Source organism: Sciurus vulgaris (assembly GCF_902686455.1).
Source record: "Sciurus vulgaris genome assembly, chromosome: 4".
In the NCBI taxonomy this organism is placed as follows: domain Eukaryota; kingdom Metazoa; phylum Chordata; class Mammalia; order Rodentia; family Sciuridae; genus Sciurus; species Sciurus vulgaris.
The window spans coordinates 62,923,089-62,950,782 of record NC_136464.1 but is presented as its reverse complement, the minus strand read 5'-3'; the positions used below and the strand labels follow the sequence as shown (position 1 = coordinate 62,950,782).

Sequence of the window (27,694 nt, the reverse complement as noted above, 5' to 3'; positions counted from 1 at the left end):
GCCACCCTCCTTAACCCTAACCCTAACCAGAACCCTAAAGCTAACACCTCCCATCCCCCATTATATGTCATCATTGCTTATCAGCGAGATCATTTGTCCTTCAGTTTTTTGAGATTGGCTTATCTCACTTAGCATGATATTCTCCAATTTCATCCATTTGCCTGCTAATGCCATAATTTTATCATTCTTTATGGCTGAGTAAATTCCATTGTATATATATACCACAGTTTCTTTATCCATTCATCAACTGAAGGACATCTAGGTTGATTCCACAATCTGGCTATTGTGAATTGAGCAGCTATGAAATTTATGTGACTGTATCACTGTAGTATGCTGATTTTAAGTCCTTTGGGTATAGTCCAAGGAGTGGGATAGCTGGCTCAAATAGGTGGTTACATTCCAAGTTTTCTAAGGAATCTCCACACTGCTTTCCAGAGTGGCTGACTAATTTGCAACCCCACCAGCAATGTATGAGTGTACCTTTTTCCCCACATCCTCGCCAACACCTATTGTTGCTGTTCTTGATAATCGCCGTTCTAATTGGGGTGAGATGGAATCTTAGGGTAGTTTTGATTTGCATTTCTCTTATTACTAGAGATGTTGAACATTTTTTCATATATCTGTTGATTGCTTGTACATCTTCTTCTGTGAAGTGTCTGTTCATTTCCTTAGCCCATTTGTTGATTGGATTATTTGTATTCTTGGTGTAGTTTTTTGAGTTCTTTATAGATTCTAGAAATTAGCACTCTATCTGAAGTATGAGTGCAAAGATATTCTCCCACTCTGTAGGCTCTCTCTTCACATTACTGATAGTTTCCTTTGCTGAGAGAAAGCTTTTTAGTTTGAATCTATTCCAGTTGTTGATTCTTGCTTTTATTTCTTGTGCTATGGGAGTCCTGTTAAGGAAGTCTGATCCTAAGCCAAAAACTCAATATCATAATCATGTCATCAGTGAACAGGGATAGTTTGAGTTCTTCTTTTCCTATTTGCATCCCTTTAATTTCTTTGGTCTGTCCATTTGCTCTGGCTAGATTTCAAGGACAATATTGAATAGAAGTGGTGAAAGAGGGCATCCCTGTCTTGGTCCAGTTTTTAGGGGGAATGCTTTCAGTTTTTCAGCATTTAGAATGATTAGCCATGGGCTTAGCATAGATGGCCTTTACAATGTTAAGGAATGTTCCCACTATCCCTATTTATTCTAGGGTTTGAGCATGAAGGGGTGCTGTATTTTATCAAATGCTTTTCCTGCATCTATTGAAATAATCATGTGATTCTTGACTTTAAGTCTATTGATATGGTGAATTACATTTATTGATTTCCTGATGTTGAACCAACCTTGCATCCCTGGGATGAAACCCACTTGATCATGGTGCACTATCTTTTTAATATGTTTTTGTATGCGATTTGCTAAAATTTTGTTGAGAATTTTTGTGTCGATGTTCATTAAGGATATTGGTCTGAAATTTCTTCCTTGATGTGTCTCTGTCTGGTTTAGGTATCAGGGTGATATTGGCTTCATAGAATGAATTTGGGAGGGTTCCCTCCTCTTCTATTTTATGGAATACTTTGAGAAGTATTGGAATGAGCTCTCTTTAAAGGTTTTGTAGAACTCTGCTGAGAACCCATCTGGTCCCGGACTTTTCTTTGTTGGTAGGCTTTTGATGACTTCTTCTATTTCATTACTTGAAATTGGTCTATTTAAATTGTGTATGTCCTTTTCATTCAGTTTAGGCAATTCATATGTCTCTAGAAACCTGTTGATGTCCTCGAAATTTTCTATTTTGTTGGAGTATAGATTTTCAAATAGCTTCTAATTATGCTTTGTATTTCAATGGTGTCTGTTGTGATATTTCCTTGTTAATTCCGAATTTTAGTGATTTGGGTTTTCTCTCATCTTCTCTTTGTTAGTGTGGCTAAAGGTTTATCAATTTTGTTTATTTTTTCAAAAAACCAACTATTTATTTTTTCAATTTTTTGTATTGTTTTTTTGTTTCAATTTCGTTTATTTCAGCTCTGAATTTAACTATTTCCTGTCTTCTACTACTTTTGGTGCTGGTCTGTTCTTCCTTTTCTAGGACTTTGAGCTGTAGTGTTAGGTCGTTTATTTGTTGAGTTTTACTTCTTTTATTAAATGTGCTCCATGAAATAAATTTTCCTTTAAGTACTGCTTTCATAGTGTCCCAGAGATTTGATATGATGTTTCTTTGTTCTCATTTACCTCTAGGAATTTTTTAATTTCCTTCCTAATATCTTCTGTTATCCATTCATCATATAATGGCATATTGTTTAATCTCCAGGTGTTGGAGTAGTTTCTGTTCTTACTCTTTCATTTATTTCTAACTTTAATCCATTATGATCTGATAGAAAACAAGGTAGTGTCTCTATCATCTTGTATTTGCTAACAGTAGATTTGTGGCATAATATATGGTCTATTTTAGAGAAGGATCCATGTGCTGCTGAGAAGAAAGTGTATTCGCTCTTGGTTGGATGGTGTATTCTATAAATGTCTGTTAAGTCTAAATTATTGATTGTGTTATTGAGATCTACGGTTTCTTTGTTCAATATTTGTTTGGAAGATCTGTCGAGTGGTGAGAGAGGCGTGTTAAAATCACCTAGTATTATTGTGTTATGGTCTATTTGGTTTCTGAAATTGAGAAGGATTTGTTTGACATACATGGATGAGCCATTGTTTGGGGCATAGATGTTTATGATTGTTATATCTTGCTGATTTATGCTTCCCTTAAGCAGTACGAAATGTCCTTCTTTATGCCTTCTGATTAACTTTGGCTTGAATTCCACATTATCTGAAATGAGGATGGATACTCCAGCTTTTTTGCTGAGTCAATGTGCATGGTTTGTTTTTCCCCATCCTTTCACCTTTAGTCTATGGGTGTCTTTTTCTATGAGGTGAGTCTCTTGCAGGCAACATATTGTTGGATCTTTCTTTTAATCCATTCTGTCAGTCTATGTCTTTTGATTGATGAATTCAGGCCATTAACATTCAGGGTTATTATTGAAATACCTTTTGTATTCCTGGTCATTTGGCTCATTTTTAAAATTTTATTTATTTATTTGACATGACTTGTTTCCTCCTTTATTTGACCATTCCTTTAGGATAATTCCTCCCTTTGCTGATTTGCTTCTTTGTTTTCGTCTCTTTCTCATCTCTTGCTGAGAATGTTCTGTAATGCTGGCTTTCTTTTTGTAAATTCTTTTAGCTTTTGTTTATCATGGAAGGATTTTATTTCATCGTCAAATTTGAAGGTAAGTTTTGCTGGGTATAAGATTCTTGGTTGGCATCCATTTTCTTTCAGAGCTTGAAAATGTTGTTTTAGGCCCTTCTAGCTTTTAGGGTGTGGATTGAAAAATCTGCTGATATGTGTATTGGTTTCCCCCTGAATGTAATTTGGTTCTTTTCTCTCACAGCCTTTAAAATTCTGTCTTTATTTGTATGTTAGGTATTTTCATTATTATGTGCCTTGGTGTGGGTCTGTTGTAATTTTGTGTATTTCGAGTCCTATAAACCTCTTGATCTTGATTTCCATTTCATTCTTCAGATTTGGGAAATTTTCTGATATTATTTCATTGAATAGATTGTTCATTCCTTTGGTTTGTTTCTCTTAGCCTTCCTCAATCCCAATAATTCTTAAATTTCGCCTTTTCATGATATCCCATAGTTCTTGTAGCTTCTGTTCATGATTTCTTACCATTTTCTCTGTTTGTTCAACTTTGTTTTCAAGGTTAAATATTTTTTCTTCAATATCTGAGGTTCTGTCTTCCAGGTGTTCTATCCCTTTGGATATACTTCTATGGAGTTCTTAATTTAGTTTATTGTTTCCTTCATTTCAAGGATTTCTGTTGTTTTTTTTCAATATATCTAACTCTTTATTGAAATGATCTCTTGCTTCCTGTATTACTCTTTTTAACTGTTGATGGTGTGATTATTCAATGCCTGCATTACTTTTTCATCTCATCATTCATTACCTGCATTTGCTCTTTCATCTCATCATTTGCTTCCCTGATCATTTTAATTATGTACATTCTGACTCCCTTTCTGTCATTTCTTCTGCCATGCTGTCATTGGATTTGATTGATGTAACATCTAGATTTGTTTGGGCATTTCTTCCCTGGTTTTCTCATATGTTCAGGTATCAGTGGACCGCTGAGATATTGCAGGATTTCCTCTATGACTATAATGTCCCTGAAGATTTCTAGTATATCCCCTCTTAGCCTTCAGTAGCCTGAAGTCTTGGAGGAAGTTGATAATGCGGTGCCCACAAGGAAGCTGCCTCTCTAGGGTGGTGGCCTTCAGTTGGGGTATATTCCCTGCTAGTGGGCAGAGGTGCCTCCACTTGTTGACCAATGGTCATCCAAAGGGGGAACTAGACTGCAGGCGAGGCAAGGCTGTTTGGGCCGTGTACTTGGGTTTTACCATCCTTGTGGAAAACCTCACCCGGCAGGGAAGACTCACCTGGTGGGGAGGTCTCGCTGGTCAGTTCCCTCCTAGAGGTCCCCTCAATCTACAGCTACTGCCTGGTCGTGGCGTGCCTTCCTCTGTAACGTTCCCAGGGGCCTGGACCTACCTCCTGGGCCTGGAAAACCTCGCCCTTCACAGACAAGTCTCCTTAGGCTGCCTCTCCTCAGAGTATCTGCCCGCAGTCCTGGAAACTTCGCTCCGCCCCTCAGCATGTCTCTGTGGGGCTCTCCACCAAGAAGCCTCCTAGGTCCTGGGACCTTCCTCTGCCACCTAATCAACTCGCTATGAGGGCCCCTTCTCTGAGTAGCCAAGTGGAGCCCTGTACAATCGCTCTGAGTTCCAGTGACCCGCCGCACGCCTCTTCCTCCGGACAGCTGCCCGGTGTTCTGGTGCGGTCACCAGGAGTCCAAGCAACTCACTGCGTGCCTCCTCCTCTGCCAACCGCCAGTAGCCCTGGGCAGTCACTCCGAGTCCATGTGACCCGCTCCATTCCTCCTCCTCCTCTGGGTAGCCCACCGGGTGTTCAGGAGCGGTTGCTGTGATTCTAAATGACCTGCTGCTCGCCTCCTCCACGTAGCCTCTTGGAGCTCTGGTGCGGGCCACTCCAAGGACCAAGCAAACCCACCGCGCTCCTCCTCCGGGCAGCCCCCTGGCGTTCAGGAGCAGTCGCTTTGAGTCCAAACAACTCACCACTCACCTCCTCCTCTGAGCAGCCGCCTGGAGCCCTGATGCAGTCACTCCGAGTACAAGCGACCCGCCTGCTCCTCCTCCTCCTCGGGAACCCCCCCCCCCCGTGTTCAGAAGCAGTCTCTCTGAGTCCAAACAGTTCTCCATGCAGCTCCTCCTCTGGGCAGTCGCCTAGAGCCCCAGTGGTTGCTCCGAGTCCAAGCACTGTGCTGAGCGGCCTCCTCTACGGATGCTCCTGGTTGTCTGTGTTCACTGCTCCAGTGGGGGGAGGGGTGTCTCGCCGGGCTGCTCTACTTCACAAAGTTCCCTGCATTCCATCCGTGAAGCTCCCCAACAGGAGAGACTCACCCGGCGGCTTTGAGTTGGTCCAAAGTCTCTCAATATCTCCTCTTTGAATCCTGAGTCCTGGAGCAACATGAAATGCAGCCACCCTCTAGTCCACCATCTTGAAAACCTCCATCCATTCTTTTCTATTGTCCACATTTCTTTTATTGATTTATCTGTTGATGAACATTTAAGTTGTTTACATTTCTTGCTATTGTAAATAGTGCTACACTAAAGAAGAGAGTCCAGATGTCTTTTTGGATAGACATTTCCTTTAGAAATTTCCTTTAGAAATACCCAGTGATGAGATTGCTGGATCATATAGCAGTTCTATTTTAAGTTTTTTGAGGAACCCCTATGCTGTCTTCCACAATGGCTCTTCCTGATTTATCTTCCCAACAAAACTGTGCACGTAATTCCTTTTCTTCAAATCCTTGCCAGCACTTGTTATTTTTGGTCACTTTCATAATCATTTTATAAATTCATTGTTATTACAAAGTGAGGTGACAGCTCATTGTGGTTTTGATTTGTATTCCCTGATGACTAGATATGTTGAATAGTTTTTCCTTTTCCTTGTCCATTTGAATGTTTTCCTTAAAGAAATGTCCTATTTTGCTGAGTGTGGTTGCATGTGCCTGTGACCCCAGGAGGTAGGATGATCGAGAGTTCAAGCCAGCCTCAGCAATTTAGAGAGGTCTAAGTGAATCAGCAAGAACTTGTCTCTAAATAATGTATTTTAAAAGTGTTTGGCATGTGGCCTCAGTGGTTAATACCTTTGGGTTAAATTCTCAGCACCAAAAAAAAAAAAAAAAAAAAAAAAAAAGAAAAAAGAAAAAAAAAAGAAAGAAATGTCTATTTAGATTTTTAGATTCACTGCCTATAATGATTGGATAATTTATTTTACAATTGACTTTATGGAGTTCTTTATGTATTCTGGATATTAATTCCTTGTCATATATAATTTGAAAACACTTTCTTCCATTCTGTCAGTTGTCTCTTCTCTAGGTTGATTGCTTCCTCTGCTGTGAAGAAGCTTCTTTTGATGAAATTCAATTTGTTTATTCTATTTCTTGTGTTTTTTTGGGGTCTTGTCCATAAAATCCTTGCCCATTCTAGTGGCTTGAAGAGTTTCTCCTAAGTTTGGTGTAATCAACCCCTATTATCAGGTCTCATATTTAGGTCTTTTATCCATTTCGAGTTGATTGTAACTGGAAAGAGAAGGGGTTCTAGTTTCATTGTTCTTTCTGTGCATATCCAATTTTCTCACCCTCCTTTATTGGAAAGACTATCTCTTCTCCAATTTGTGTCCTTAGCATCTTTGTCAAAGGTCAACTGGCTGTAGGTGAATGGATTTGCTCCTAGGCTGTCTATTCTATTCTACTGGACTAGGTGTATATTTTTATGTCAATGCCATGCTGTTTTAATTACTATAGTTTTATAGTATTCATAAAATTAAGTTTGTCTCTTTTATTAGATTGTCCACAGGTTGAAAATAAGCATCATGGCTCATTATTTTTTGTATTGTTCATACATTTCTAGCATCATGTCATGCACCTTAATTAATTAATTTTGCTTTTGCTAAGTGACACATGTGAAGATACAACACTTGGTACCACTCAAAGGAAAACCATGTTAGGATTTGGGACTGGGGATAGAAGTAGGTACAGTGGCTACTTACTACCTGCCAATCCCATAAACAGCCTGCTCTGCGTGCATGTGCTCTTCTGCAGAGTCCAGATGGGGATGCTAGGAGTAGTTCTTACTCTTTGTGCCCTCATTTGTCAAGAACCTACCTATCCTTCATGACCCAGGCCAAATATCCCTACTTCTAAAAGCTGACCCAAATGTCTTGATTGAAATTAATTTTCTCCTCTCTATTTTGGGAGTAGAGTTTTTGAACCTTGGCACTGTTGATATTTTGCACCATATAATTCTTTCTGGGGGAAGAGTCCTGCACCTTGTATGATGTTCAGCAGCATTTCTTGCCTCTATGTGCTGGATGCTAGCAGTATCTCCACAGGTGTGACATCTGAAAATGTCCCCATAGATTGCCCAATGTCCTCTGGGAGTCAAAATATTCCTAGTTAAAATCACCGTGCTATAGCAGTGTTATAATCTGAATGTTTATGACTGTTCAAGTTTCACAGGTTGAATTCTTATCCCTATGTTAATGCTATTAGGAGGTTTTGGGAAGTAATCAGGTCAGCAGGGGAGAGCCCACCTGAATGATATCCGTGCCCTTATAACAGGCTCAAGAAGGATCTCACTCTTCTACCACATGAAGTTAGAATGACAAGGTGGCTGTCTACGAACGAGCAAGTGGGTCCTCACCAGATATCAAAGGTGCTGGCTGTTGACCTTGAACTTCAGGTCAGCAGTGCCATATAATGGGACAGACTCACAGGAAAAAGATCTTTCCACGTCTGCAAGCTCCAGAGATGATATTTGTTATGTACGTAATTGTGGTCTCTTGGGAGAGCAGGACAGGTCTCCCAAGCAGGTCTAAAATGGCTTGAGAGAGCAGGGGAAGGAGACTGGCCCAGGGCTCTTATTACAGTTAGGCAGAGGCCACTGTGCGAATTCCTGTGCAGGAGAAGGAACCTGTGAGGCTTCAGTCTTCCCCAGGCCAACTGGTCTTTCTTTGTCCTAGACTGTTTGAGCTGTTATGTAACAAATACAGTACATGGCGTGGCTTATGAACAACAGAAATACTTTTCATGGTTCTGAAGGGTGGAAATTTGAGATCAGGGTACCAGCCTGGTCAGATCTGTTGAGGGCTCTCTTTGGGTGCAGACAACTGACTTCTAGTTCTATTTTTACATGGTTGAGGAGACAGCTACTAAGTTCTTTGACCCCTTTTTATAAGGGCACTAATTCCACTTATGAGTGCTGTACCCTTCTCGTCTAATTATCCCCCGGAGACAATGATCTCACCTCAAATGCCATACCATAGAAATTGGGGTTCAACACATAGCTTTTTATTGGATTAACATTCAGTTCATTTTACCAGATGTGGACAGAAGTGGGTGAGGGAGGAGTTACGCTTAAAAGCTGTCAGTCAAACATCATTAAAACGGAGTCAGAACCCCATAACATAACTGGTCATTTATAAGGTGCTGAGTAGAGATTTTTTTTTTTCAGATCTTTAAAAGAAAAATCAATTTAAATGTCTTTTTAGAAACAAATCCCCTTCACTTTTTCTCAGCAACATTTTTTTCAGTAACAATAAACTATTACTCCAGTTATCAATCCTTTATTGATGAGGTTTTTCTTTTTGTTCTCAGTTCTTACAGTGGAGAATGCCATGCTCTCCTTAGAAGATGGTAGAAGATGTCTGTCAACAGTCAGTATCCATGGTCACAACATGGTCACTGCATCCAAGAATGAGATTCCCAGAGCTCCCCTTTTATAACTGATTTCCTATGGTGACACCAACTTTCTGCTTTTATTGTGGGTAATGGGAACAGGGTTCCTAGAATAACTAATATAAAATATTATAAGTAGCAACTATGCACTGTTTTTCAATTTTTGTTTAATTTTGTGGATGAAATGAATCCATTTTTCATCAGATAAAGAAAGGATTATCACATGGAAGAGGAATCCAAACAAGGCACCAAACTCTACCAGTCTACAGGTCAGGATTTCCAAGAATGTCTTGGCACAAGTATGAATAGTAGAATCAAAATTAAGACTAGTCTTAAAAACCGGAATGATGGATAAAGCCAACAAGAAGGCGGTGGTGCTATTGGGAAACCAAATGGACCCATGGAATGATTAGATGTCCTGATGGAAATTGAGGCAATTAATCTTATAATAACTATTTCTGTACAAGATGTGATACCCTTCCACTGAACATTTCTATACAGCTACCCTGAAGAAAGATAGATAACTCACAATGGTGCCATGCTTGAAGTTCCTTTCATTTTTGAATTGGGATTCTGCAGGTTAGCTTCACTGAATTAAGTGCAAGCAATGGGGATTATTAGCCTTAAGATTGAGTGTGTAATGTGGGGCTTGTACGCATGCGCGCACATGTGTGCATGTGTGGTTTTGGTCATGGACTTGCACCTGAATTCACAGGTGAACTACCTTAAAGTGAGATGAAATGCTAGAGCTTCCTTGATACACTAGAGTGCATTGGTCCTTAACTTTTTTCGCTGCCATGCCATTGCTAAAAAACTAGTTTCACTTAAGAATATCCTTGATAAAACAGTAAAGAAAATTTAACTTGTTCGAATTTCAACCTTGAACATATGACTTTTGGTATCAGACATATGTAAAAGAGAATTATAGACATTAATTCCCATAATTGTGGAAAGTCAAATCCTTATAATTAATCTATTATTCTGTATTTCATTGCTAGTGGTTCAGTTTCTTTGATAGAACCTTGAGAGATACTAGTCTGGGGGAGGAGGAGTTTGAGAGTGACCTTCAAATATTGCATGAATATTAAGTGACCAAAGAAGAAGTTTTATTCTGTATTGATTTAAAGAGTAGATTGAAGTCTCCGTGGTAAAGGTAAGAGGCAGGATGGAATTTGAATTCTGGAGTCAGAGTAGTTTGGTTTATAACTGCAGCTCTGCCATTTGCTTGGGCTTTGGTTTTCACATCTGTAAAATGGGGATAGTAATGGTACTTATTTCATATGATTAGTATAGGAATTACATGGGTTCGTACTGGGAAAATGCACTGTTTATTTTTAAATTTAAAAAACTTACACACAGAGAGATATTTTTTCTTCTTTGAGAATTTTAAAATCATTGCATTATCCAATAAAATAGTAGATTGTTTTGCAAAGAGCAGAACCTACCATGACTCTGGACGGGGAGGCAGCAGGGAAAAAAATACAGATTTGTAGTCCAAAGACTTAATATGAGTCTTGCCTCTGTCATTTGTTAGCTCTGTCATGATAGCAAGTCATTTAATCTCTCAAAATCTCCATGTCATCATCTACAATATATTTTAGGTGAGACAATATGATTGAAGGTGCTTTGTTATCTGCAAAGTGCCCTATAAATGTCAGTCCTCCTTATTTCCTTGAAAGCTTTGAAGCAGCGTCTGGTTGAGTTTCTCTTTGTAAATGACACCAGAAAAAGGATTCTTATATTGAAGAGAAGTTAGGGGTAGATAATCCTTATGGCTCTTTTCTGTCTCTGAGTCTATGAGCTGTTTCTCAAAGTAACCTGCCTGTCAAGATTTGTGATCATATTAAAGGAATTAATAAGGGATTTTTTTGACAGTGTGAATGCAATGGAGCTGTACTAAATAAGGAAATTAAATGAAACCATTGGTGGGGAAGGTTAGCTCTTTCTGCATATAATTGTCATGATTTTCGTTGTGGTTGTTACTCCTTACTGCAGAGGACCTCCTTTATTTGAATTACAGCCAGTTCCACTTCAAAGTAGGCAATTCCATCTTCAATACTAACGTTTGGGATCATTTGACTTTCTTGTTTTCCCTCTTAGAACTTCAGATTGTTATGGTTAAAAATAAAGTATTTATCTTCGGTTTAGAAATCTAATAAAACTTTGACAGGAGTGTGAAATGGTGTAACGCATCTCTTCAACAGATCCATCTCAATAACACTTCCTGACAATCAAAACCTTCGGGGCTGCCCCTTAATGACTTCTGGAGTTTTAAAGGATTTGTACTAAGGATGTGAGAATGACTGGAAATGGGTTTTAAAGTAGTACTAACTCGTTTGTTTTAAAATCCACTTTCTGATTTGGGTTTTGGAGAGGGTTTGAGAATATGCCTCCATTAAATGCAGGAGTAATCCCGATAATATGAGAGCACTTTCCTCTGGTTTGGAATTATTCGGGAACTGCTCTGAGGTAAAACTTTTGTCATGGGGAAACTGATTCTAGGAAGCATAGGATCAGTCCCCAGAGGAAAGAGGGCAGCTCACTATCTAACCCATAGAAACTGGGTGATTGTCAAAGATGGGAAGGCCTTGGACAGGGAGACCTAAGGCAGAACTCAACAATTTTGGGCAAGTGCAAAAGATGCTGGACTTTTTTCTGGGCACAGTATCAGGATTAACTGGGGGAGGTTTTTTAAGACCACAAATTCTCGAACTTCAGTTCAGAGATTCTGATTCAACAGATCCAAAATATGGACTAGGAGTTATAGAATTTATATAAGCATAAATTGCCAGATGAGTTTGATGGTTAGCAATGTTTAGAAACCACTGGAATAACATGCTTCTCAGGAGCTGAAGTTTATGTACACATGAATAGGATTTTTTTTTTTTTTTTGGTAATGGAGATTGAACTCAGAGGCGCTCAATCACTGAACCACATCTCCAGCCCTATTTTGTATTTTATATAAAGTCAGGGTCTCACTGAGTTACTTAGTGCCTTGCAGTTGCTGAGGCTGGCTTTGTACTTGAAATCCTCCTGCCTCAGCCTTCCGAGTTGCTGGGATTACAGGTCTATGCTACCGCACCTGGTATGATTGGGATTTTCAGAGTGAAATTTTAAGAACCGAGTTGTGTGGGTAATATTGAGGACCTTGAATCTTGATTGATAGTCCAGAAGGTTTTAGGAAGTAAGAACTGGTTTTCAACTCTGAGAGTTCCCTCTGGTAAACAACAGGCAGTTTCTATGACTTAGTTGTACTGTTCTGAGGCTCTGTGACTGTAGGAAATGGTATATTTGACAGACAAAACTAAATACAATTTACACATGTTTTTCCATATTTGCTGAGGTCAGAGAACACTATCCAGAAAAGGATATAGGCCCAGATTTTTGACCCAAGATTATTTAATGGAATCTCAATCTTCATCATTCATCGCTATATTGAATACAAAAAGGCTTGGCCTTTAAGTTCTGGATTTGGGATAAAACAAAACACAGTAAGTATTCAATACATATTTGTTGAATGAATAAATTAAGTATAACTTGTATTTAAAGACAATATACCATAGATTAATTCTGCATTATCAAACCTATGATCCTAATTTATCATAAATAGTTTTTATAAATACAATGTTGGGAAATTATTGTTCTGAGAACTTACTGTTGAGTTACTTGGAAGTAAATTTTTCCTAAAGGGAAGCAGTTTTATGGAACAGAAATGACATTTCCTAAAGTATCTGTAAGACAATAAATACATTTTAAATATTGCTTTTTTCCCCTTAAAAGTTAAAGGATACATACCTGTATTTTAGAAATTTAAATACATCGCTTCAGGTAGCTTCAGCCTAGGGCAGTAGAAGAGGCTGCAATTCCCAATAGGTCAGGGTGGTTTAGAGTGAAGAATGGAAAACAATGCTTGCAAGGTCACTGAGAGGAGAGTCTGTTACTGTGCTTATAAAGCCATCTATCTGATGGTGGGATTCAGTCTCAAGTTTGCTAGCTTTTTTTTTTTTTCCTGCAGTGCTGGGGATCAAACCCAGAGCCTTATGCTTGCAAGGCAAGCACTCTACCAACTGAGATATATCCCCAGCCCCTGCTAGCTTTCTTGAATAGAAGCTGTAGTGCTTACCAATATGTGCCTTGTCCTTTTCTACCTGTCCTCACAGATGGAGCCCTTTCCTGCCCTACCCTACACAAGACATGGTCATATGACTGAGTTCTGGTCAATAGAATGTGAGTGAAGTGATGTGCATCACTCTTTGGCTTGATCTGTTATACCTTGTCATGGACCTCATTTCCCCACTTAGTCTGCAGGACTGATGCAGAGGATTAATCGAGGGACCTCAAGACCACTTCCATGTGGTGGTTTTGCCATCTCCTAGAATCTCAGACATTTAATAAGAGATAAGACTCTTCTGTGAAAACCACTAAAACATTGCTGCTATTTGTTGCAATAGTTATCTTAATCTGGCTTACACAGTTTCCAAACACATGGACAGAAATAATAAAGTTGGTGTTAGGAGAGTGTTTTAACACATGCATGAGTTTTGCAAACAAAGAATTCACTAAATTTTGGTATGGTCACTGTTATGTAGCTGTACAGCTCTTAGTCAGTTACTTAACTTTCTCAGGGCTCAGTTTTTCTACTCTAAAGTGGAGATAATCATAGTGCTCATCTGGGTTAGTCAGCTTCTTGTCATTGACCAATATACCTGATAAGAACAACTTAGGGGAGGAAAAGTTAATTTTGGATCATAGTTGCAGAGTCCATGGTCAGTCAACTCTGTAGCTCTGGGCCTAAGGTGAGGCAGAACATCATAGCAGAAAGCTATGGAGGAGGAAAGTTACTTAGTTCATGTGCTAGGAAACAGGGAGAATTAGAGTGCAAGAAGTCAGGAATAATACAGCCCCCAATGGCACACCCAGTGACCTACTTCCTCCAACCCTGGCCTATTTGCCTACAGTTATCACCCATTAACCCAGTCAAATCATTAATCCTCTGATTAGGTTACAGCTCTAGTAATCTAATCATCTCACCTCTGAACATTCCTGCATTGTTTCACAGATGAACTTTCAAGAGACACCATATATCTGAACTATAATATCACCTCAAAGAATTGTTATGAGAACTGAATGAAATCAAAGATAGCTATTATTATTCGAAGTGACCGTGGATCCATTCTAATTTATTCAAGCACATATTCTAAGTGCTTCATATGTCAGAGCAAGGAGTTAGGGAAGAATATAATGATTAGCAGGACCCATTTTTGTCTTCAAAGAGCCCCTAGCTTAGGCAGATGATTGGAGGAAAAACCAATAATTACAGTATGTGAATGAGTTTGTGAATCTGTCAGTTTTAAAATTTGATGACTACAATATATTAAATATTCCTATGCTAAAAGTATGCATCAGTAGATAGAGATAGAAAAGGTCTTCTTGGAACATACACGTACACACAAACATGTATGTGTATTTTTTAATTTTGAAATTTTAAAAAGTTCTTATTTTTATTTATTTATTTGTTATGTGTGTGAACTGACAGATAAGCTTACAAATCAGGCTACTTTGCTAGAAGTCAATTGGCCCTTGCACAGATGAGTGCTAAAAGTGGAGGTTTTATCATGTAAGGGCAATATTTGGAGTCTTGTAAACAGCTTCAGATGATTAATTTTCTCTAACATAACAGTGTATAAGAGAGCTGTGCTTCAGTGTATCCTCAAGGCTAACTTTTTAGTGGTAATTTTACTCAGTCAATTACCTCTTTTTCTTTTTGTCAATTTCATCTCCACCAAGTCATCACAGTTTGCAGAGGAAAACGCAGATAGGTGATAAAATGGAGGATCTGGGCATTTACCCATGCCTCCTGGGCATCTGAGAATTTTATTATGAAAAGGGTACGGCACAATGAAACACTAATTAGACTTCCATTTAACCATTTTTGAGCTTGTATGAGCTTGGAAATCAAAGAGATGTTCCCAAGGATAATCTGTATCTAAGAGGCTAGTAGACATTTTTTTCCAGTGTGTAAACAAATATTTTTTTGAGCTATTAGTTGCCAGATGCTGTGGTAGGAGCTATGGGTTCAAAGATGACTACAAAGGATTCAAAGTTTTATGGAAACTTCAATTATAGAATGCAATTTTATAACAGCCATAATAGATAAATATTCTGTTGCCATATTACCCCTGACATCTTGATTCTTGGCTGCAACTTTGTGTCAGGTGAGATTCTCCAAGATGAGATGGCTAGCTTCTGTGTTGAGGGAGCATGAGCGTTCCCAGGTGGAGAATAGGGTTGCAGTCTTTGCATGCAGTGAAGACACAAAGCGATGGTAAAAGTATGTTTTTATTTGTCACAACTTCTTGGGGTTCTGGGGCATCTTAAAAGAGATCAGGAATCTTTCCCCAAAAAAATCCCAAATGAAACAAACAAACAAAAAACTGGGAGATTTTATTAATCATAAGACACCCATTAGAACAAGGGGCTTGGATAGAGCTGCTAAGCCAACTGAGAAAAGAAAACCTTTGCAAATATTTCCCAAAGCTTCCTGAGATTATCTTCTCCATCAGGCCTCCTCCCATTACTATAATAATTCTTCTAATGAAAGGAGCAGGAGGAGAAGTTTCTGACATTTTCTCGCCCAGAGGTCTTGTCTTTTTTGCTACTTTATGATTTATAATCGTTCATCAAAGTGCTCTGAATAACCCAAGTTACCTAAAATTAACATCAGTTAATTGGATTTGATACTATTAGAGGGATGGGGAAATATTCTAAAGCAATTGGTTGGATTCAAGGACATAAAAAGAAAGGCATTATGCAAATATTTGGTTATTAAGATATACTGCCTGGAGGGGATAATGTCAGATAATGGGAAATGAATGAGAATCAAGTTTCCTGTATGTTTTAATACTAAATTTCCTAAGGAGTAATATTTGACTTCTTTAGCATCATGTAGTTGTCATCCCAAAGGGTCAGGGGCATGAAATAGTTCTGGGTATGCTGGGGTGATGTATGGATATAGAGTCAGGGGAGCGTAAGTGAGGTGGGGGTGAGAAGGTAGAATGGAACAACTGAGTCCAATGAAATAGACGGATTGGATTGCAGAGTGCTTTGCATATGATAGGGGAATTTTTTCCCCTATGGGCAATAATTTGTGCCTGAAAACCTATTGAGACTGATAACTTTGTTTATGTGCCTTTCAGTGTGCAAGGCATTTTTCCATTCATTATCTCACAGGACCATCAGTGTGCTTCTAGGTGAAGTAGTGACTGCTCTTGGTCACACAGTAAGAGACTGAGATGGATCTTTCCGGAAGACATTTTCTCTCATTTACTTGCTGAAAACAATTGGGATGACAGACCATGAATAACGTGTTTTCTTTGGGCATTGGGATTATAATTGATAATCTGGTTGGTAAGGAGACTTTTGAACTTGATGAAATGTAACTGTGGGTTTATTACATCTGATTTGAAGAATTCAGGCCACCAAATTCTGTGGGAATATTTTTCTGCTTGTCTGGGGCTTTGGTGATTCATTGCCTGGTCATTATATTCTCTAGCACCTCTGATATTAATTGGGAGAACCCAAGGACTCTGGCTCTGCAGGGTGTTTTTGAGAAGCTCCATCCCTAAGCATTGAGTGAATGGGCAGTGATAGGGATTCGACGGACTCAATTATTCCCATTATTCTCCAGAGTACAGCAGGCCATAGCTAAGTCCCTAAAGGGAAGAAACCTCCTTCAGACTCATTGCAAGGGAGGTCTCCGCATTTTTTTTTTCCTTTATCCTTTTCTGTATGGGTTTATAAATTTCCAGTCTGTGACCTTAAAGTCAGAGAACTGAGCTGGCAAAGGCGGCTTAGGTCTGGTTTGCCTTTTTTAGCACTAAGATAAGCTTTTGTTTTATAATGTCTTTATTTTCTAAGTCTTATCCTTCCAGCAGGATTGTAAGTTACAAGAAGGCAAGGACCTTTCTTCTAGTTCATTTGTTTTTCACATACCATGTTTTGCCCCTCCAGACTTTATATCTTGACTTTTAGAAGGGCATGAATAAAACCTTGCATTGCAGGGAAACCCATGAATGGAGTGGGTGCGAATCTGATTCTAGAGAAAGATGGCCTCTAGAATTGCTTACCATCTGCATAACCTTGGCAAAGCTATTTTAATACTTGAAGCCCATTTCTGTTTCCTCAGCTGTAAAATAGGGATAATACTTGAAACGATCTAATATGGTGGTTGTGGAATTAAAGTAGAAAATGCACTTAAAGTACTTGGCAGAGGGCCTGGCAAATGATAATCAATAAGTATTGGTGGATTATTGTAATCATTTTTTTTTTTTTTTTTTTGGTACTGGGGATTGAACCCAGGGGCTCTTAAACTCTGAGCTACATCCCCAGCTCCTTTTTTGTATTTCATTTAGAGACAGGGTCTCCCTGAATTACTTAGGGCCTCTCTAAGTTGCTGAAGCTGGCTTTGAACTTGAGATCCTCCTGCCTCAACCTCCCAAGCCACTGGGATTATAGGCATGCACCACTGCACCCTGTATAATCAGTTTTACCTTCATCATTTTATATTTTCAGCGTTCTCATCCTTGGGGATGTTCAATCATGCGTGTAGGTGTATCTGTAACTTATTAATTATTCTGATTATTTTCCGCTGGGAAAGAAGTTCTCAATGTTGTGTCATAGGGCTCTGTTCTTGGCTTTATCCTGTTTAGATAGAAGGCATCATTAGCCAGTTGAGAATGACATAGAGTGTAGGAGGATCACAATATTTAGAGCAGATAGAATTAAAGTTTGAAATGATGGGCTAAAACTACATGGCTGCATTTTTGCAGAGTCAAGTGTATAGCACTGTATTCAAATTAAAGGTCCATCAGACAAAAATGAATTGTACCACCAGTGCACTGGAGATACCCAGCTGTATAGAAGTGGTAAGAAAAGGCTTTGAAGATTTTGTTGACAGAGGCTGTCTGAAATGCTGGCATGAGGCTTCACTAAGCAACCTTAGGGCCACTTTAATCAGAGCATAGTGTTAAATAAAGGAAAGTAGCAGTCCTACGTATGGTCTGTTCCCAGTATGAACTGGGAATATTATGTTTAGGTTCAGATACCTTTATCATTTTATTATAGGTTTGAACATCATTTTTAGCTATGGATGCAAGAAATTGAAAGGATGGAAAATCTGTTAAATCATTCAATCCAGGTCATCATTTTATAGTTGATGACTGATGATAAATTTCAGTTGAGGAGGAACATCTTTATTTTTTTCTCAGAAGAGATCTTACTTTGGCTCCCTCCTTCCTTCTCTTTCCACTCCTCCACCTCTCAATACTGCCTAAGCTCTTTGGTGCTTCCTCTTGTTATATGTCCCCACTGTGCTTCCTGCTTTAGCCCATAAGTTGATGACTTTGGGATCCCCATCTTCTCTACCCCATCTACTTGGGGTTTCTTTTATACTGAAGCTAGTTAGATAGCCACTTCATCTTAGATTTTCATAGCTTTGTATGACTTGTGTAATACCCAGAATACCTCTCAAGAATGCGCCTGTTCAACATATAGACCAATGGTACAGAATGGAAGACCTAGAGACAAACCCACACATCTGCAGTCTGATCCTTGACAAAAGTACAAAAACACACTATGAGAAAAGACAGTCTTTTTAACAAATGGTGCTAGGAAAACTGGTTATCCTTATGTAGAATGAGACTAGATTTTATCTCTCACCCTGCACAAAAATCAACTTGAAATGGATGAAAGACCTTGGAATAGACCAGAAAACATGCAACCCCTAGAAGAAAACATAGGATTGACACTCCAACTTTTAGGCACAGGCAACGACTTTTCCAATAGGACCCCTAACACTCAGGAAATAGTGCCAAGAGTTAATAAATGGGACAGCATCAAATTAAAAAGCTTCTGTATAGCAGAGGAAACAATAGGAATGGGAAAGGAGAACCTACAGAATGGGAGAAAATCTTTGCTAGCTACTCTTCTGACAGAAGATTAATATCTAGCATATAGAAAACAACTAAAAAAATTGAACACCAGTCAGGTGTGGTGATGTAAGCATGCCTATAATGCCAGCTGCCCAGGACGCTGAGACAGGAGGATCACAAGTTCAAGCCAGCCTCAGCAAAAGTGAGGCCCTAAGTACCTCAGTGAGGACCCTGTCTTTAATAAAATAGAAAATGGGGCTGGGGATGTGGCTCAGTGGTCAAGTGCTCCTGAGTTCAATTCCTGGTACCCCCCAAAAAAACTGAACACCAAAACCCAAATGGCCCAATTAATAAATGGGAAAATGAGTTAAACAGACACTTCTCAAAAGAAGAAATACAAATGGTCAACAAATACATGAAATATGTTTAACATTATTAGCAATTAGGGAAATGAAAATCAAAACTTCCCTGAGATTTCCTTTCACACCAGTCAGAATGGTAGTCATCACAAATACAAACAATAATAAATGCCTGGATAGGATGTGGAGAAAGGGGAACACTTTTACACCGTTGGTGGGATTGTAATTGGTACGACCACTACGGAAATCAGTATGGAGATTCCTCAAAAGATTAGGCATGGAACCACCACATAACCCAGCTATACACTTCTCAGTATTTGTCCTGAGGAAGTAAAGTCCTCATACTATAGGTATATATGCATACCCATGTTTATAGTAGCACAATTCATAATAGCCAAACTATGGAAACAGCCTAGGTGTCTATTAACAGATGAATGGATAAAGAAAATGTGGCATATATACACAATGGAGTTTTATTCAGCCATAAAGAAAAATGAAATTATGCCATTTGCAGGAAATGAATGAAACTTGAAACCATTATGTTAAGGGAAATAAGCCAAATTCAGAAGGTCAAGGGTTCTATGTGTCAAGGGTTCTCTCATATGTGGAAGTTAGGGAGGAAGAAGGAAAAGAAATGTGGTGGTGGTGGGGATCTCATGAAAGTCAAAGGGAGGTCAGTAGAGGAAAGGAACCAGTGGGTGAAAGGTGAGGCAGGGAGGGGGAAGTGCTGGGGAGTGATATTGTCCAAATTATTTTGTTATTTTTTTATGCATGTGTGAATATGTAACAACAAATTCCATCATTATGTACAAGTATAATGCACCAGTAAAAAGTATGGAAAAGAGAGAAAATGCATCTGTTCTAAATATATTGGCATTCAGTGGTCTGGCCCAAAGGAGCATGATGGTAAAAATTTGGGAACCTGATGCAGTGAAAGCTGCCTTTCATCGGGTGCTCCATCATTAGGGGAGCCTGGGGATTGTGGTGGATGAGATAGACTGGTATTTTAGAACTCAAGAGGTGCTTTTTTGGTAGGGGTGGAAGGCTGGGCCAGAGATATTAGAAATTCATTGAGTGCAGTGGGGCTAGGACAGAAAATTCAGGTTGTTAAGGTTATTTGACTCTGCTTTTATTCTCAGACTGGAAAGGTCTGCTGACATTTGGATTTGATCTCATTTCACTGGGGGTCTCTGGAGGCAATAATTGAACCTTATTTCCCAGTTCACTGATGGTGACTATTTTAGGCTGCGCTGGACAAAAGAAGGAAGAGTATCAGCAAATGGAACTTCAGAGAGCAATTAAACCAGGCAGTTTAAGCTGCAACTTAAATGAGTTGGAGAGCCACTTGCTATTCTGTGCATTTCCACACCTTAACTGATGAACAGAGGTCTCACTTCATAGCTATATAAGTATCACCATCTTCTATGGCGAGAGGATCTGGATACCGATTTCACCATCCATTTTTTTTACTCCAGAGCTTGTACATTTCTCTTGGAGCTCTCCTGTGATTTTTTTTTTTGTCAGAAATTATGTCAGTTATGTTGTGGGGAGTGATTCATATAAAAGATGTTAATGACTTAAATGGAAGAAATTTTAATAGTGATACCAGCCCAGTTGTAATCTCTTTAGTCACTACAGATGAAAATGTGGCATGCTGATGTCTTGAAGTATTAATCAGTGTATTTTCACTGTTGCACATCTTCCTTACATTTTAGGGAAGGGAAGCCACAGAAAGAACAATTAGAGGAAAAAGTAAAAGAAAACTCATTTTTGTCTCTTGAGTCTCAAAATACAGTTTTGGAATGCAGAGAAGAAGCAATAGAGAGAAAGAGCATTACAAATATTTGTCTTGCCCTTGAGAGGGGCATAGGAGAGCTTTGGGAAAGCCAGTAGACCTAGAAGTCTTCAAGGGTGAGAAAAGGGAGAAGGAGTGGAATTCAGCAAGGGAAATGTGACCAGGGATTTGGTGGAAACACAGATGTCAGCCTCAGTGGATGTAGCCTGGAAGGATGTGTCCTGGACTCAGGCCATGAGTGACAGGTAGGGGATGCCTGTGTGCATGGATCACACTCCAAACCCACACATCTTAAGAACCCGAACACTCTGTAATTTCCTCCACCCCTACCCTGAACTGTATGCAACTGAGTAAAGAAGGAAATCTTGAATTGACTTAAGTTTTCTTAGGATTGCCTAAGATGAACATCTTTATCTCTGACAAAGGAAGGATCCAAGCTACATTCAGGTTAGGAAAAGTAAAGTTGTATTTTTGCATGCCTGAGTTTGTTCTTCCCACTGATAATGCTTTAGGAAAAGGCTCTAATAGTCAATAATTGATTGGGCTGTTTCCCATTTGGAAAAAGAACACTGCAAGTTGGGAGTCTTGGCTTTCTTATAATTTGACCTTGGGCATGCATTTTTTTTTCCTCTGAACTTCTCTGTCTTCATCTGTGGAACTGGCTTGGATAGGCCTTTCCTAACCTGGTAGTCGAAGTCCCTTGGATAGATTGAGGAATTTTTCTAAGGCATCTTGAATCTGTATATGAACCAGTCATTTCTGTGGGTATAATAAATGTCTTTGTACAAGTAATACAAGTTTAAAAAATGTTTATAGATGTTATTGTGTCCAATAAGATATGATTAGTTCATTTAAAAGCACTGCTAATTTTGTATTTTATTTTATAATTAATTATGTTCTCAACTGAGCAATGCAAAAATCGTTCCTACTATTTAGACATTATAAAAGAGTCCATTTTCGCTTAAATTTTAGTCTGAAAAGTGATTTCCATGAGATTAGAGGATCCCCAAAGATACATTCCAATTCCCCTTGGCTATAATAGGTCAATTAGGAACCAAAATTACAGAATTATTCTAAGAAATGATTAATTCTTATACTCTGACAGTGGTGCTAATTGACTTATCTCAGAAACATAAAGATGTCAACAGTACAGGAGATGATTTTTAACACCACATCCAAATAATCTCTGTTCTCTGATACTGAAAACCACCTCTATCTTTCTGTAGGAGGGTGCAATGATAAAGGCCCACGTTTTAAATATTTCTCCCTCTGCTTATTAGCTGCATATGCCTAGGTGAATTAGTTAAACTTTCTGAGCTGGATTACACCTTTTAAAAATGAAGATAAAAGTATCCATTTTAAAGGGATGTTAGGTTGTCTGACAGAAAGAAAATACTCAAAAATATTTGTTTTCCCTTTATTCCTTCTAGAAAGCTTACTTAATGTAAAGGTGTAAAAAAGGTAAAATAAATTAAAACTGACTTAAATATAAATTAGCAGCAATGAGCGTCACCTGTTCCCTCACTGTCTCTTCCAGGTCTGGGTTGAATTGCCATTCACTCCAAGTAATGAGCAGCACAGTCTGACCACCTGGAAGGCACTTCTGCACAGGGTCCTGTCTCTCTCTCTCCCTTTCTCTCTCTCTCCCCAAATCTCAGAAGAGCTTTCACCTGTTTTTGCCCCAAGTCTTCCTTTCTTTCTGAACAAGTTTTGAGAGTATTGTTCAGCAGCCCCCATTCAGATGCTGAGAGGATCTAGAATCCTGGAGGTGCCTCTATTGTGAGGTTTTGAAGTAGAACTTGAGTGGAGAGAATGTGCTTTCAATATAATTTATTTTGAATGCATTCTCACTTCGTGAGGAGAGGAGGCACAGATGGCTGAATCAGGACATGTGCCAGTTCTTTACTCACCAGGCTTCCAGTGAATCCAGGCTGTGGGAAAATGAGCTTCAGGGGAAGGGAAGGCTAAGGGAACCCAGAAAGTGATTGCATGATGTGGTCTCCAGTCCCACCATTAAAAGCAGCTGTTTGGGGTAATCAAAGGACTTTATTTAGAGTGTGTTCTGGCTTCCTAAATATTTACTGCATTGCAGACCCCAAATAATTGATCTCTGTTAGTTCCTTCAGGAACTGTTCTTTTGGAGAGATTGGCTTGGATGGGAACAACTGGTGGCTGGGAGACCCAAACCCTAACCCAAAGCTGCCAGGATGCAGGTTTCCCAGCACCACCTGCTATTCTCCTCTGCTCTGCCAAGCAGCTGAGCTGCTGGCTGGATGCCACACCCTGAAGCTGTTAGGAAAGTTGTTTCAAATTTCCTGATCCTCTGATTTGAGGATCCCAAAGCAGCAGTTTCTTTGCTTCCAACTGCTTCATTGACTCATTCCTAAACATTGCTGAACTCCCACTGAGTTAGCTAAGTTCTTTCAGGTTCCAGGGAACAGATTAGCTCAGGTTACCTAAGGTGATGGGGTTATTGTGGGGATACAGGAAAAAGAGAAGACAGAAAGCCCCAGTAGCCACACGGCCTCAGGGGAGAGTGGATGTGTCATTCAACAGTATCTCTAGGCATCTGGACTGATTTACTAGGATCACCCTAACCAAGCACCATAAATAGGGTGGGGGTGGGTTAAGCAACAAAAATTTAGTGTCTCACAGTTTTGCAGGCTAGAAGATTGAGATTAAGGTGTTGGCAGGGACTTTTCCTCTTGGGCCTATAAGAGTCCAGAATAGCTTCTGGCTGTTTGCTGCTGTCTTTGGTGTTCCTCAGCTTTTAGAGGTATCACCCTGATCGCTGCCTCCATCTTCAGTGGATATTCTCTGTGTGCATATCTGCCTCTAAATTCCCCCTTTTTATATGGTCCCAGTCACCTAGGTGGATTAGTGCCATCCTAAAGACCTCATTTTAACTTGATTATATCTCTGTAAAATTCCATTGTACTAGGGTTAGGACTTAAACATGAAGTTTTGGGTGATATGTTGCAACCATAACCATGTCCAGTAGTGCTCTTATTCTGCTTCCCTCAGACTCAGCCATGCTCCTGAGTTTCTTCCTCAGTTTCTATAGAGATTTTAGTTATGGAGTAAGTCTTATGGAGTGTCTTCTTTTTCTATTCTCTGACTTCTGGTTTCTGCTGTTTTATAGTCTCTGCTTACTGACTTCTCTCTGTGTACATTGGCGTCCATGTTGATGTCTTGCTTTCTGACTCTTTTGGAAGTTTTGAAACTCCCTGAGACTCTCATTGCTTTAGTTACTTACTATCTAGCCTAGAGCCTCTCTACTGGCAAGGTTCTTCTGTCAGGCTGCTCTACAGTCCTGTTGGCCTTGGCAAGTGACTTGACTAGGCACTAACCTCTTGACCAACCAGACTTGGTCATGATAGTGGGTCTCTTGGGGCACAGCAAGGACCCCTAGACAGAAATCTTCTCCCATGACTGCTTTTCACAGAAGGAGCTGTGGACAATTGAACATGTTCCACCTTAAGAATTGGCCTCAAGATCCTAGAATTCTTCCTCAACTTGTCATTTTGTGCTGGCCACCATCCTTTTAGTAATGCCCACCATTGATCCTTCCTGCTGCTCCAGCAGCATCACCTAAGTGGTAGGTGCCCTAGACGAAGTAAATGGAAGTAAATGGTTTACTTCCATAATTTACTTCTCAGTGTTTTCAATACCATATTCTCATCTCTGTTTGGGGGGCAAGATGATGAATGAGAAGTTCGCAGAAAAATGGTTTCTTGAGATCCAGGTGATCCTTGGCAACAAGGATAGGGTTTCACTGACTAGTTACTCTAGCATTAAAAAGAAAACTGGTAAGAAAGACTGACTTGAGAGAGGGTTTAGTTACCTGGTACTGACTGCTCAAATAAAACCAGGAATGAAGTTGTTTTGTTTTTGGAACACTGGAATTCACCCAGATGCTCATGGTTGAAGACAGGACTTTTTCTTTTTTTTTTTTTTTCCTTCATTCTTTGTTCTTTTCCTATTTGTTCTTGAAACAATCACCTTTCCATATGAGAGGAAATTAGAAGGTAAAAGAACATTTCCTTTGCCTCTCTTCTGCCGTCTTTGAGTTTTTTGAAGGATTGGATCCTATTCCCCCTTTTTAAAGTGACTTGTCATTTATTTATTTTAAAATTTGTTCTTTTTAGATATACATAACAGTAGAGTGTATTTTGATATATTATACATACGTGGAGTACAATGTATTCTAATTAGGATCCCATTTCTATAGTTGAACATGATGTAGAGTTCTTGGGACATAAAAGATAAAAAAGAAAATTAGAAATCATTTTCTTTGAGTTTCAGTTTCTTCCTTACCAGAGATTCCTATTTCTACTTGGACTCTAAAAACTTTCAAAAACTTTATGAAAAATTCATCAGAAGAATTAACCAAAAACATGCAGAGTTTCCTATTTAACTTGCTAGTAAGATGAAGAATATCTCAACATTAAGAAACTATATGTTCTAATTGGCCTGTAAGATTTGGTGACAAATAAATTTGAGAGCTTTATTAACTACTCAAAATAGAGAAAATATCAAAGAACACTAGGTCTTCAGAGTTCCTAGTGCTATGAACAAATGGTATAGATTATTCAAGCATTGAGATCTCAAAAATATTAAATAATGTTATAAAAAGTCATATGTTTGTCTTCTTTTCAAAACCAAGAAGAGTGATGTCATCCACATGTAGTAATTATAAGCCTGGGAGCATTTCAGTTGTGGGGAAGCCCAAGATTTGTATGATTTACATTGAGCTGTCATTTTAGTTTCAATGTATGTGTTCATATTTTACCTTGGTATGATTTCTCAGCAACAGAGAAGGGGCACAGAAAACAGCAGGCATGAGATGCTCACAGCCCAGAGAAACAGATGCAAAGTAAGAGTAAGAAAACCCAAAGAATCACTCAGGTGTCTTCTCAGTCTCTCCCTCTAGGGGTTCATGGCCTCATGACTCTACTTCTCTTGGGCTTCTGCTCTATCCTTTTCTTTCCTTGCTTTTAGTGCTCAGGGGAAAATGTGGCTGCCCCTCAGGTCAGGTGGTCCGCAGAGATCCACCAGAACTCCTACTGCATTCCCAGGAGAGGAAATCTGATTGTTTTGGGGGGGGGTCAGGTGGCTGTGGATGTTCCTGTGGAGTCTCAGAGAAGTGGGATTTGGGACTGGTCTGTCACTTTCAAGGTTTCTCAGTCATGGTTTTAGAGCTCTACAGGAAGTAGAGTGTTTTCTCTTTCCCCCAACATTAATTTCATTTTCACCACATGCCTAAGAATAGATATCACTAGTGCCTTCATTATACATAGGAGAGAGCTGAGGTTCAGAGGGATTACACAGTGTAGTAGTTTGGGAGGGCTGTGTAACAAAGTGTCCCAAAGTGGGAGGCTTAAAACAACAAATTATCTCACAATTCTGGAGGCTAGAAGTCTGGAATCAGAATGTCAGTAGGGTTGATTTCTTCTAAGGGCTCTGAGAGGCAATGTGTCTTTCCCCTAGCTTCTGGTGATAGCTGGCAGTCCTTGATATTCCTTGGCTTGCAGCTGTATCCCTTTATCCTCTGCCTCCATCTTCACATGGCTCACATTGTTCCTTGGTATATCTGTATTGAAATTTCTCTCTTCTTATAGGGTCATCAGTCATATTGTATTAAGGGCCCTTCCTACTCCAGTAAGACCTCACAACTTAGATACCAATGTCCTATTTCCAAATAAGATCACAATCTGAGGAATTGGGAGTTAGGACTTCCAAATTTCCTAAGGGGCACAATCCAACCCATAATAAATAGCATGCCTCAAGTTTGAACTCAAGCTCCAAACTTCTGACTTGTCCATAGACATCATTCCTTCACTGGTTGTTTTGGCAATATTAAAGTAGAAAGCTATTGTGGATCATTTCCTCTCTTTTATTTGTCATTAAATCAAGCAATTATTCAATGGAATGTACAAAGTCACTGGCTACTTTGTCATTTATCATGTTTAATCATGCAAGATGTGAGGGTAGGAGTTTGGAAAGGGAAAAATGGTGGTCAATCAAATTGTTATTTTGTCTCTTGTAAGAAAAATACAAGTATAAAAGAGTAAAAGTGAATATTTTCAGGAAGATTGACATGGTAAATATGCCAAATGCTGTTGCAGAATGGTTTCTTTCGAATACCTTGATAATTTACCTTGAGTTTAATTCCAGTGTTCCCAGCCCATCCACAGGCTCAACCAGAGTAAGCACTCAAGACACTGCAGGCTTAAAAGGAAAATAAATCCTCTAATCATGAGCATGGGCAGAAAAGTTTTAGAAATCAAATAAATAAATAAATAAATAAATAAATAAATAAGAAAGAAGGAGAAGACACTAGTTGCTAAGTTCTTTATTCTCCCACCACTGGTCCTGAAATAGGAAACTATTCATTTTATTCTAGGATTAAAAGGAATCTCTGGAGTGAAAAAGGTGCTAAAAATCATTAAATATGTATTTAAAAAATTTACTGACATTAAAATTATTTTATTTGTGGATCTATAGATCTATTAAAAAGCTACTTAGAAATCAATTTAAACATTGGAATAGCATAATAAAATAAAAATATCTTCTTTAAGTGAAATATCTGAATGTTTAAAAACAGCATAAGCAATCTAATTATTAGTGGTTATATTAACATATCTTGATAAGTTTCTTAGCTCTATCTGCCTCTAGTGCTGTGTTACTGCAATTGTTCTGACCAATGTGTTTTTTTAAAATATGGTATTATTATTTATCATTTTTCTGTAAATTGC

At 39.0% G+C, this 27,694-nt stretch overlaps 1 long non-coding RNA gene across 1 annotated transcript in view; it reads left to right on the top strand.

Moving 5' to 3' along the window:
• Positions 1–12,083: 12,083 nt before the first annotated feature.
• LOC306659103 overlaps positions 12,084–27,694 on the top strand; it is a 57,211-nt gene continuing 41,600 nt past the window's right edge. The window contains exon 1 of the long non-coding RNA XR_013763209.1: positions 12,084–12,344. This is a non-coding gene — a long non-coding RNA (uncharacterized lncRNA). The remainder of the gene's footprint in view (positions 12,345–27,694) is intronic.